This window comes from Neltuma alba, unplaced genomic scaffold (assembly GCF_004799145.2).
Source record: "Neltuma alba isolate B1F8T4 unplaced genomic scaffold, ASM479914v2 tig00012846_pilon, whole genome shotgun sequence".
Taxonomy (NCBI): Eukaryota; Viridiplantae; Streptophyta; class Magnoliopsida; order Fabales; family Fabaceae; genus Neltuma; species Neltuma alba.
The window spans coordinates 121,979-134,384 of NW_021637233.1; positions in this window are offsets into that span (position 1 = coordinate 121,979).

A 12,406-nucleotide genomic window follows, 5' to 3' on the forward strand; every position below is an offset into this window, starting at 1 on the left:
TTTATAAATGTTTAATTTGCTGTCAAAATTTAAGACTGATAATTGGAACATTTCAAAAACGGCATGCAGCATGCGTGGAAATCATTAATTTTAATTATTTCTTATGAAAACTATAATTTACCTCAAAATGATGATAAGAACTAAACAATAAACACTAGTTTTATATTATCGTCGATCAGATTAACACCCAAAAGAAATCGACCTAAAGGGTTGATGAATTCAAAGAGGCAAAAGTCAGACAACTGAAAATTAATTATGCAAATGGAGATCAACAAGCTATTGGTTGAAGTGATAAGCAGCCTCACTTCTATAAGGAGGAGAACACAAGTTTGAATCCTGAGAAGCACACTTATTGGGAGAGACGGAAACCCTTTGCACTCTAAGCCTAGAAAGAAAAATCCTTGACCAAATTAAAAATAAAAATTTTGCACATGGAGAGACAACTACATCTACAAAGCAAATAGCATTGCTTGAAGATGGAGACTCCTAAGCTGAAAAGACCATTAGGAAGATCTTCTATAGTGTTTGGTGGTAAGGGTTTGGGAGATGCTAAAGTGCATCAAGGTTGGTATTCTATGCATGCTGCAAATCATCCTCAATCTCAATTCAATCCTATGAGTGCAAGAAACGAGGTATTTCTGAGTCATATTGGATGTTGACTAATTTAATTTGTTTAAGTTGTTGAAGCACAAACTCAGCCCAAATACAATAAGCCCAATAACACATCCTCAAAACCCAATCATTCATAATTCTTCTAGATTCATCTATTCTAGGGCTACGTGTCCTGTTATCTTTTTAACTTTTTCACTGCTTGTATCACGGTACACTTGTATAAATATGTAGCACTGTAGCGTCTTTATCAATGAAGATGAATTTAGTTTTTCCTTCAATGCTCTTTCTGCATTTATTTTCTTCGATGATGATTTCCCTGCCTTTTACTGTCATTATGGTATTAGAGCGGGCAAAAATTCATCACCACATATAGCACAAAAAATCTCTTCCGGTTCTGCGTAGTTTTTAACCATGAGCACTAATTCAGCTGGTTCTTTATCTTCTTTATCTCCTTCTTTACCTTCATCCCTTGCTCATTTTATTTCTATAAAATTAACAAATGAAAACTACACTATATGGTGAGCCTAGATGATTCCATATCTTCATGGGCAGATTTTCTCTTATTGATGGTACCTATCCTCAACCTTCAGCTAAGCTTTTTGATGGAGCTCCAAATCCTGAATATTCTAAGTGGTTTCACCAAGATCAGCTAGCACTTTCTGTTTTAATTTCTTAATTGTCTGAATCTATGATTGGTCAAGTTATTAGAAACAAGACAGCCAAAACAATGTGGCTTGCTCTTGAACGACTCTTTGCACAAAAATCTCAAGCAAGACTCCTACATCTGCATAATCAGCTCACATCTTTAAAAAAGGGATGAGAATCAATTTCTGATTATTTTAAAAAGGCAACGTTGATTTCTGATGCTTTGAACAGTGCTGGTGATCTTGTTTTTGATGCTAAATTTGTCAATTGCCTATTGAACGGTCTTGGATCTGATTTTGAATCTATAGTTGCCTCTCTCACCACTTAGATGCTAGCTTAACTCGTAAAGATGTCCTCAGTTATCTATTAATTCATAAGGCCAAAATTACAGAATACATCTCCCCTGCCACCCCTGATTTATCTGCTAATATGACCGTAACACAAAATCAATTTCACAGAGGTGGTGGCTCCCAGTTTTATCGTGGTCGAGGATGAGGGGGCCGTTTTACTAGAGGCCGAGGACGATTCAATTCTTATAGAGGGGGAGGACGATTTGGAGGCAGAAACTATAACTATGCCAATTTCATACCTCATCCAAGTTCCAATTAGACCAATGACTCAATTTGCCAAGTATGCCAGAAACCTGGTCATACTGTACTTACCTGTGCAAATAGGTGAAATCTCTCTTATCAGGCCCCTCCACCACGATCACTTATTGAAGCTCATCACTCAGCCGTTTTGAACATTCCTGAGAATACCTGGTACTTTGATACAGGAGCAACAAATCATATGACCTCTGATTTTTCTCAGCTCAACCTGAACGCAGCACCATATAGAGGAAATGAGCAAGTTCATATCAGTGATGGCTCTCCCTTACCTATTGCTCATTATGGATCAGGCACTTTTTATACACCTAATGGAGATTTTCTCTTATCTGATTTATTACATGTTCCCTTTATTTCCAAAAATTTACTCTTTGTCTCTCGTTTTTGTCATGATAATTCTGTTTTCTTTGAATTTTACTCTACTCATTTTGTCATGAAGGATCTCACAACCAAGCAAATTCTTCTGCAAGGCCCAGCTAAATATCAACTCTACCCTTCTCGCATCTCATCTCCCACAGCCTTTTTTGGAGTCAAAGCAACAGTTGATCAGTGGCATGCTCGATTGGGACATCTAGCTTATCGCATAGTTCACCATGTCTTATCTAAATATGGTCTACCAAAATTTTCCAGTTCTTCCACTTCTTGTTCTGCTTGTAACAAATCAAAAAGTCATGTATTGCCCCATCCCCCCACTCACCATCGTTCTCCCCATCCCCTGTTTCTTGTTTTTAGTGATGTATGGGGCCCTGCCCCAGTTTTATCCATTTCTGGCTATCGATATTATATTTCCTTTGTTGATGATTTCACTAAATTCACTTGGTTTTATCCTCTTAAACTTAAATCAGATGTGCTTCACGCCTTTATTACCTTTCAAAAGTAAGTCCAAAATTTATTTAATACCACCATAAAGTTTTTGCAAACTGATGGTGGTGGTGAATTTTAAAGCCTTCATAAATATCTTCAATCATCGAGTATTATTCATCGCATTTCATGTCCTTGCTCTCATGAACAAAATGGTTCTGTTGAAAGAAAACATAGGCATATTGTTGAATCTGGTTTAGCTTTACTCCAACAAGCTTCTTTACCTCCAAAATTCTGGACTTATGCTTTCTCCTCTGCTGTATATCTTATTAATCGTCTCCTATCTGTCTCTCTTAATTACAAATCTCCTTTTCAGCTTCTTTTTAATTATAATCCTGATTATTCCTTTCTCAAAATTTTTGGATGTGCTTGTTGGCCCAACCTTCGACCATATGCTCGCAATAAGCTAGATGCTCGATCGACTCTTTGTATTTTCATTGGTTATGCTATAGAATATCATGGTTATCTCTGCTTTGAACCCAAAAGTAGTTGTGTCTTCATCTCTAGAGATGTTGTGTTTGATGAGAGTATTTTTCTTGCCATTACCCACTTTGTTGAACCCAAGCCCAACATTCCTTCTTCCTCAGCCCAAATAATTTCCTTACCCTCCCTTCGCCACTCTCAGACCAATTTTCCAGGCCCAGTTACTGTTACTCCTTCATTGCCCCAACCCTTAGCTCCAAACCCATCTTCTTCGGATTCCCTACCCACTTCCCAACCTGATAGACCTTCCTCTTTGCCTTCTCTACCTGCTTTGTCCTCCTCTAACACATCTTCGTCCCTATCACCTCTTTCTCCTCTGCCCAAATTGTCCCCCATGTCTATCACCTCTGCTCGCTCTCTCTCATCTCCAACAGTGCCTGATCATTGCCATTGAATGGTCACAAGAGCTCAAACCAATTCCCTCAAGCTGAAGACATATCATGATGGTACTATTCACTGGCCTCTACCTAGAGCGTTGCAAACTACTGTTGACGGGATTCCCGAAGCGCCGACCTCTATTTCTGTTGCTCTCAAATATCCGCAATGGCGTCAAGCAATAGAGGTGGAACTCGCTGCCCTTCTACAAAATCAGACGTGGACTTTAGTTCCTCTTCTATCTCCCTCTCCCAATATTATCGGCTGCAAATGGGTATTTCGGACCAAGTACAAAACTGATGGCTCTATTGATTGCTACAAAGCTCGTCTGGTGGCTAAGGGATTTCATCAAGCACCAGGTATTGATTTTCATGACACGTTCTCTCCAGTCATTAAACCTGCCACTATTCAATTGTTACTCTCTCTGGCTGGACTATTAAACAAATTGATATTAAAAATTCCTTTCTTCATGGACATCTTGAAGAGGAAGTGTATATGGTCCAACCTTCGGGGTTTAAAAATTTCCAGTATCCAAATCATGTCTGCAAGTTGCATCGATTTATTTATGGTCTCAAACAAGCTCCTAGGGCCTGGTTTTCGAAGCTTAGCTCCTCTTTGACTTCCCTTGGCTTTGTCTCTTCCAAAGCCGATACATCTCTTTTTTCTAAGATCTCTGTTTCCTTTGTTCTTCATGTTTTAATTTATGTGGATGATATTCTAATTATGGGCTCTAGCAGCACAGGGGTTAACAATCTTATTTCGACTCTTGGCACATATTTTCCTGTTAAGGACCTTGGCTGTCTGAGTTATTTCCTTGGTGTTGAAGCAACATTTACTACTAATGGCCTTTTTCTTTCACAACGGAAATACATTGTTGATTTGTTAAAAAAGGTGCAATATGATAAACTGTAAGCCAGCTGAAACTCCTATGAGTGCCAAAGAAAAATTATCTGCTATTGTTGGTCAGTCCTTTGAAGATGGTTATCTGTACCGTTCTGTTGTTGGTAGCTTGCAATACTTATCCTTTACTAGACCAGATATTTCCTTTGCTGTGAACAAAGTATGTCAGTTTCTTCATAATCCTTTGGACACTCATTGGATTGCAGTCAAGCGTATTCTGCGCCATCTCAAAAATACATTAGATTATGGCATGGTCATTAGAAAAAGTCTCACTTCATCCTTGGTTGCTTTTTCTGATGATTTAACTGCTTACTCTGATGCTGACTGGGGTGGATGTATTGATGATAGAAGATCCATTGGTGGTCATTGTGTCTTTTTTGGACCAAATCTTATATCATAGAGCTCAAGAAAATAGCTAACTATTGCTAGATCTTCTACAGAGGCTGAGTATAAATCTCTTGCTATCGCCACTTGTGATCTTATTTGGCTTCAGTCTCTTCTTGGTAAATTAGGTATTTATCTATCTAAACCACCTGTTTTGTGCTGTGATAATATTGGTGCAACCTATTTGGCTACTAATCCTATTTTACATTCAAGAACCAAGCATGTCGACCTGGATTATCACTTTGTTCGGGGACGTGTGGCCTCCAAATTACTGACAATTACAGTTTTATCTTCCCAGTATCAGTTGGCGGATTTGTTCACCAAACCTCTTGATGGGCCCAGACTCAAGTTCTTGCGTTCAAGCCTCATTGTTGGTCCTGCATAGTTCAGCTTGAGGGGGGCTGTTGAAGCACAAACTCAGCCCAAATACAATAAGCCCAATAACACAGCCTCAAAACCCAATCATTCATAATTCTTCCAGATTCATCTATTCTAGGGCTACCTGTCCTGTTATCTTTTTAACTTTTTCACTGCTTGTATCACAGTACACTTGTATAAATATGTAGCATTGTAGCGTCTTTATCAATGAAGATGAATTCAGTTTTTCCTTCAATGCTCTTTCTGCATTTATTTTCTTCGATGATGATTTCCCTGCCTTCTACCGTCATTATAAGTCATGTCAGGCCCTAACTGTTGCATAAGTCTTCTAAAGTTGGTGACACAATTATTGCATAGAATAGAGAAGATACAATAGAGAAAAGAAAATAAAAAAAATGTGATCATAGTAATGGAAAACTTGTGGGGCATACTTTATATTATTAATTAAAGCTACACGTAAGCACATAGAAATCCTACAATATCATATTAACAGTGGACGACTGAAATACCTCTTGCCATTGCTTAGATAACTTGAAGCAGAGCAATTAATCAACAAGGTTCACGATACACAACTGAAATTAGAGAGACACAAGGAATATTCTGACCAGTGTGTAGGCATGGTAATGACTATAGAAGAAAGAGCATAAGGGAAATAGGTTTTCTAAATATGCCATATGCTCACCCAATCTGTCATCACTTATTACCACCAGGTTATTAATTAATTTAACAAATAATTAAAAGCGAGCAAAACTGTAAACCTAGACTCAATCAAACTAACTAATAGATCACACTCAGGATATTTTAATATTTAAATTATTATAACTAAATATTGGAATATCTAACATAACAACTTAAATATTTCACTATAACAAATAAAATAATATCAACAAAATATCTAATAAAACAGCTTCTGAAGGAATTAAAATCCCTTCGTGTGTAGAGATCTGATATCTATCTGAGAGCCTATGGGGATTCAAAACCTCTCCATTTCCTTACTGTCCATTTCCCCTCCACTCCCTAATCTTGATCGTTCATCAAATTGAGTGGCTCATGTTTTCACAACACACTACAAACTCTTTCTCTCTCTCTCTTCCTGCCTCTTCTATTTCAATTCAGCTTCGCCCCCTTCTATTTCATTCTGCAACAGCCAATAGAGGTCTTAGTAAATTAAAAAATTAGGATCTTCATATTTGCATTAGATTTCAGCATTCGTTTTCAATTAAGCTTCGCCTCATTCAGATCTCATTCTGCAACAGGGGCGAAGCTGAGTTGGAAAAGAAGGGGAGACCGAACGAGGGGAGGGGGAGTTTTGAAGTGTGTTTTAAAAACATGAAACATTTCTAACTTTTCACTTAATAAGATCTCTGTTGCAAAATGAAATGGAAGGGGGAGAAGCTGAAGTGAAATAGGAGTGGCGGTGGGAGAGAGGAGAGGGAGTTTGTAGTGTGCTGCCAAAATATGAGCCATTGGATTTGATGAACGGTCCGGATTAGGGAAGTGGAGGGGAAATGGACAGTAAGGGAATGGAGAGCTTCTGAGTCTGAGCCTACGAGACCCAAAGTAAACATCTTGATGATATAGCAATTACTGTTCTACGTGCAGGTCCTAAGTAAGATAAGAAGGCTTGTAGATTTATACAAAGATGGAGAAATCAGCGTAACTGTAATAGGCCACAGTTTAGGAGGTGCACTTGCAACTTTACGCGCAGTGGACGTAGCTTGAAATGGCCATAACAAGCCAACAAACGCAGCAGAAAGATCATGTCCTGTTACAGCCTTTTGTTGGGTGCCCTCGAGTTGGAGAACTCATCTTCAAGAAGGTTGTCACTGAATTTGAAAGATCTGAGAGCCTTAAGGGTTGAGAATATTGACAAACTCAATTATTTTTATATATTTTGGTATCTTTTATATGAGTTTTGTTAGCTTAATTGGTCCCTTTTTGCCTTAATTGATTTATTTTATTTTATTTTGAATTATTATTTTATAGGGGCAAAATTGTCATATTTTGGTTTAATTGTGAGTAATTGGTTTTTTGAGGACAATTAATGCTACCTTATTTTTGAATTTTGTTTGCAGGTTTTTGGAAGAATTAAAAATAAAAATAAAAAAAGAAAAAAAAGAAAAAAAAATATAACAATAATAAAAGGGGAGAGCAAAACGCAACGTTTTGCCCTCCCCCAACCTAATATTCAATAATCACTCACGCACAAGGGACCGGGGGAGAGAGACGCGAGCGGCGCTGAAATAAGGAGATGAGCGCTGGTTGAAAACGGGGGACACGCAGAGAGAGCGAGCTGGGTGGCGGCGGTGAAAAATAAAATAAAATAAAAAGAAACACACACACCCACGAGCTGAAGGAGGCACAGTGGGAGAGAGCGAAGGCACTATTCGGGTCATCATCTTCTTCATCTTGACGGGGCTGGATGAGACAGCAAACAGAGTGAGGAGACGTGAACCAGATTAGCGAACAGAACAAAGAGCTTGAACGGCGAAATGATACCTCCAGCTTTCATCTTCCATTGGCTCCTTCACTTCTGCTATGGTTGAGATTATTGAAGCATACGGTGGAGCTTCAGTGATGCAGGACTTAGCTAAATCCTTCCAATTCTCTAGAGCAATGGCTATGGCTTGAATTTAGAGCTTCAAAGGGGAGTTTCAACTCTTCCAATCTTTACTTCTTTCATTATAATTGTGATTTCTAGGTCTTAGAATGAATTTTATAATGTTTGAATGGGCTGTGATGGTTTATATTTGTATTGAGATTGGTTGTAGTTGTTGGAATCTTTGATTAGCATTTAACATTATGCTGTGATTAGCTTTAATTTCTTTACATTGTACTGGGTCAGACTATGTTTTGAAATTATTGTGAACATTCAGTGGTAATTCAAGGTGGCTTGGTTATTGGACTAAAAATGTTAATTGCTTTTCTTTGATTTTCTTTTTAGCTAATTGTGCTGAAACAGTTTAATTGTGAATAATTAATATGCAAGGTGGCTTGGTGTTGATTATTCTAATTAAACCGAGTCTAAGGGGTAGCCCTTAGAGTCTTTTGAATTTAGCTAACTCCCAAATTAATTGAAGTAATGATAGCCTTAATCATTGTGTTAGAGGATTGCTTTTCCATTTGCTGTCACTTGTTTACTCACTTTGCTTATTTTATTCATATCCATTTTATAAACTAAAAATCCAAAAATTATTTACTTATTTTGCATCCTTTTAAATTTTGCCAATTAGTCAGTTAAAAAGAAAATCAATCCCTTTTCAAGTCAATTCTTTATTTTTGATACTTAGTTTGCTTAGGATTTCAAATAAAGGCTCCTTAAAGTGAAACGACTCGAGTTTTGCACTATATTGCATTGCTTGGATTTATTTTTGATTGGGAACCCCAAGGCGAATGACAAAGGCTCTCATCAAATATTCATGATATTGTTTCAAAGTATCCCTTAGTGTAGTTAGAATCTCACAATTCGCGATTTAAATCGTGCGATTCAAAGACAAAATAGATAATGGGACATTCGAATCTCTTATTGTATTTTTGTGTGGCCTAAGTCATGCGATTCACACCAAAACCATGCGCTTTAGGAAGTGTTAAGTTGCACTGGATTTAACTACATGACCTCACACATTAAAAAACTTTTTATTTTTATTTTTTCTGATTTTATTTTGGTCATTTTTAGGGAGTAATCTGCTGTATAAATACTCCCTAATGCATTTATCACTTTCAGCTTATCAAATATCAATCAAAACCCTAATTTTTTATGCCTTAACTAATTTTGGAGACTATTTGTCATTGAAATTTGATATGTATTGGCTTTTTTGATTTTTTTTTTGGGAGGTGTATCTACAAACTTTTAATGTTCTCTTATATGAAATTACTCATATGTCATCATTAATAATTATTCATGAATCTTACAATTCACGATATGTTTTGATTCAAGATCCAAAAAATAGACTTTCTGATTCACAATTTGTATCTTGATTTAATGACCTACTATCCCCTTTTGCCCTATTTAGAAGTTGGTGAAGAACTGAAGATGAATACATAGAAATATCTGTATTTGAAGAGTCCAGGAACAATCAATACCACTTAGCATAACTTGCAGTGTCACTTGCATGGTGTTGCTGGAAAAAAGGGACTTGATGGAGAGTTTAAATTGGTGGTGAATCGTGATATTGTCCTTGCCAACAAGCATTTTGATTCTTTGAAAAATGAAAATCATGTTCCTGCATCGTGGTGGGTTCAGAAGAACATGGGAATGGTTCAGCAAGAAGATGGTTCGTGGGAGCTCAAGAATCATGAGGAGGATGTGAAATAATGCCATTAATTTGTCGCCTTAGGGTTACTCCAAAATTAACCGAATTAATACAATATAATGCATGATCAGGGTCGTTTTTCTTTGAGGAGCTGAAAATAAAATTAAATCCTAGCAAATAAATACAAACAACCTAAACTACAAAAAGGATTTTGATTTGATGAATTGCTAACTAAATGCCAAGAATTAAATTGAAATTAAAAGACTTGTTTTTGATGTTTTTGCATGAAAATGATTTTAAAGCAAATGATGGTAAATGACTTGAAATAAAACACACAAGTAGACGATGACTATAATCAATTCTCCAATTCACCAGTGCAGGCAATCCTCACTTCAACAGATATGGAAGTTAAAACAATGAATTAAGAATTATAATTAGGCCTTTAATCTAACAATTGAGCCATCTCGAATTGCTACAAAATATTTTACAAAATCCCAACTTACTCACTACAACCAGAATAGTAAAATGGAATTAAGGATGCTAAAAACAAATGCTTAATTATAACTCTTAAATCCAAAATCATAGAATTAAAACTAGCAAGAGACAACATAATCTAAGATTCTAAATAGTAATTGAAATTGAAACTATCAAATACTAAATAAATCCAGCCACAATAATATGCAAACATAATTAGATTAAGCAATATAAATTTCCCATTAATTAGAAAAATTATCCTAAGACCTAGGAATTGTTAAACAACTATTGGGCAGGAAATTATAGTAGCCAAAACTCTCCTATGAAGACCCAAGCTCCTGCTATTGCTCTTGAATCAGAGGACCATGAGGATTTACTCATGGACAGCCATGAAAAATGCTGCTACCAGCAACCTTCCACGTCCAGCCATGAAGAACGACAGAGAAGATGATGACAATGATGAAGAAACGATACTGGTGACGGTGATTAGTGGGAAAGAACTAGAGAGGTGGTGGTGAATGGATTTTAACAATGATGGAAGAAATGGCAATGGTGGTGGATTCGAATATTTGGATTCATGGGAGATGATGGAATTGGCCGAGAGTGAGGAGTATGGAGAATAAAGAACGATTGAAGGCGCCCGTCACACTCCTCTGGTCTCTCATGCTATCGCCCTCTGGTCCCCCACTCTCTCTCCCTTTGTTCGCTCACGCCTTCCTCCGGTCCTTCATTTTGTCAAGAAGAAGACGATGATGGTGAATGAACATGTGTCTGGGGCAGGTAGTAAAACGCGCTGTTTTACTACCTTTGGTCCTTTTTTAATTCTCCCAAAAACCTACAATCAAAATTTAAAAATAAGGTAGCATTAATTGTCCTTAAAATCAATTAATCACAATTAAACCAAAATATGATAATTTTGCCCCTATAAAACGATAATTCAAAAAAAAAATATTAAATCAATTAATAATCAAATAATGTAAAAAGAACTAATTAAGTTGACAAAAACCCATAAAAATATCAAAATATATAAAAATAAATGAGTTTGTCAGATGCCTTTTGATTCATCAAGGTTAAAGAAATCAAAAAGTTGTTATGATTCTGTGTGTTCAATTAGAAGATCAACAACGCGTGTGATCTAATTTTTCTTGCTAATTGTGTAATAATCCATTTATATCGATCGGATCCCAAGATGATTCTGTGATTTGGAGTAAAATATCTATACTGCATCAGTTTCTGTTCGTGCCAAATTTACGCAAGTTTGAGAAATCCAATGTCCAATCATACTGTTCATAATGAGGATATAAGTGTAATAGCTCATATGTGTTTTTCTTAACATGTGACACGAGTGATTTAATTTTCTTTTTAACGGACAATTAACTAAGCTCTTTGGAAGATGATCTTTCCGTGTTTTGATCAGCTTGATTCTTCATACTTTTTGTATTCTTCAATTTGATTATTTGGAGAGGGATCCTTCTCTATTTTCCAGAAAAGCTTTCGCATTCCTTTTCCTTTTCTATTCTCAGGCATTTCACTTGTTTCCTATTTTGAGATCTCAATGTCCAATTTTTCTTTTTCTTATCTGTGTCAATTATTCGTTGAATATTTCTAATCCACGTTTCACTCAAGATTTCTTGCATAAACAATTTCCTTAATAGTTAAGAGATTTTTTTTTAATTTCCTTCAATACCCAATCACCAAGTCAACTACCATGTTACTCGAAATAATTGTGCGATAATTTGTTATCATCAAAATAAATAATTCATTGGCTAGGAGTTTGATCTCAACAGAATTTACTCAAAACCAGCTTTTGTCGTTTATTTATACAATAATGATATACTGAAATTCAATTATCAACTTGCTCTGTGAAATGAAATCTATAAAAAAGATTTAATCAAGTGTTGAACTAGATATATAAAGAGATGATTGCTTGCTATATATAGTAGAGCTATAATAGAAAACTTCAAATTAAATAAATAAAGTAGTATACGTCCTTACTTCATTTCCTGCAGCACTAAAGTTGCGAAAATTAAATTTGGAATATTTATAATATTGACATTATCATCGTGCCCGACTTGCATTAAAAAAAAAATCCATAAATGTACTCACCCAAAAAAGGAAAAAAAAAAATCCTTGAATGAACCTTACACGGCTTTAATAGGGATATGATGAGTAGGACAATTATGAATTAATTAAGGTTACATATCACAGCACATGCATAAGATGCTTGTATCTAGAACCGGCCTTAAAAAGAAAATATTTCATGGAAAACGATAGGACACACACACACCGGAGAAAACGATGGGATATCAAACACAATACAATAGAAAATTTTGTAAATATAATATGATCTTGTATTATAAGCAACTAAAAGTCTGTCAAAATATATATAATATAATGGATATGTTATTGAATATTTTCCCAACATTTATAATTGCT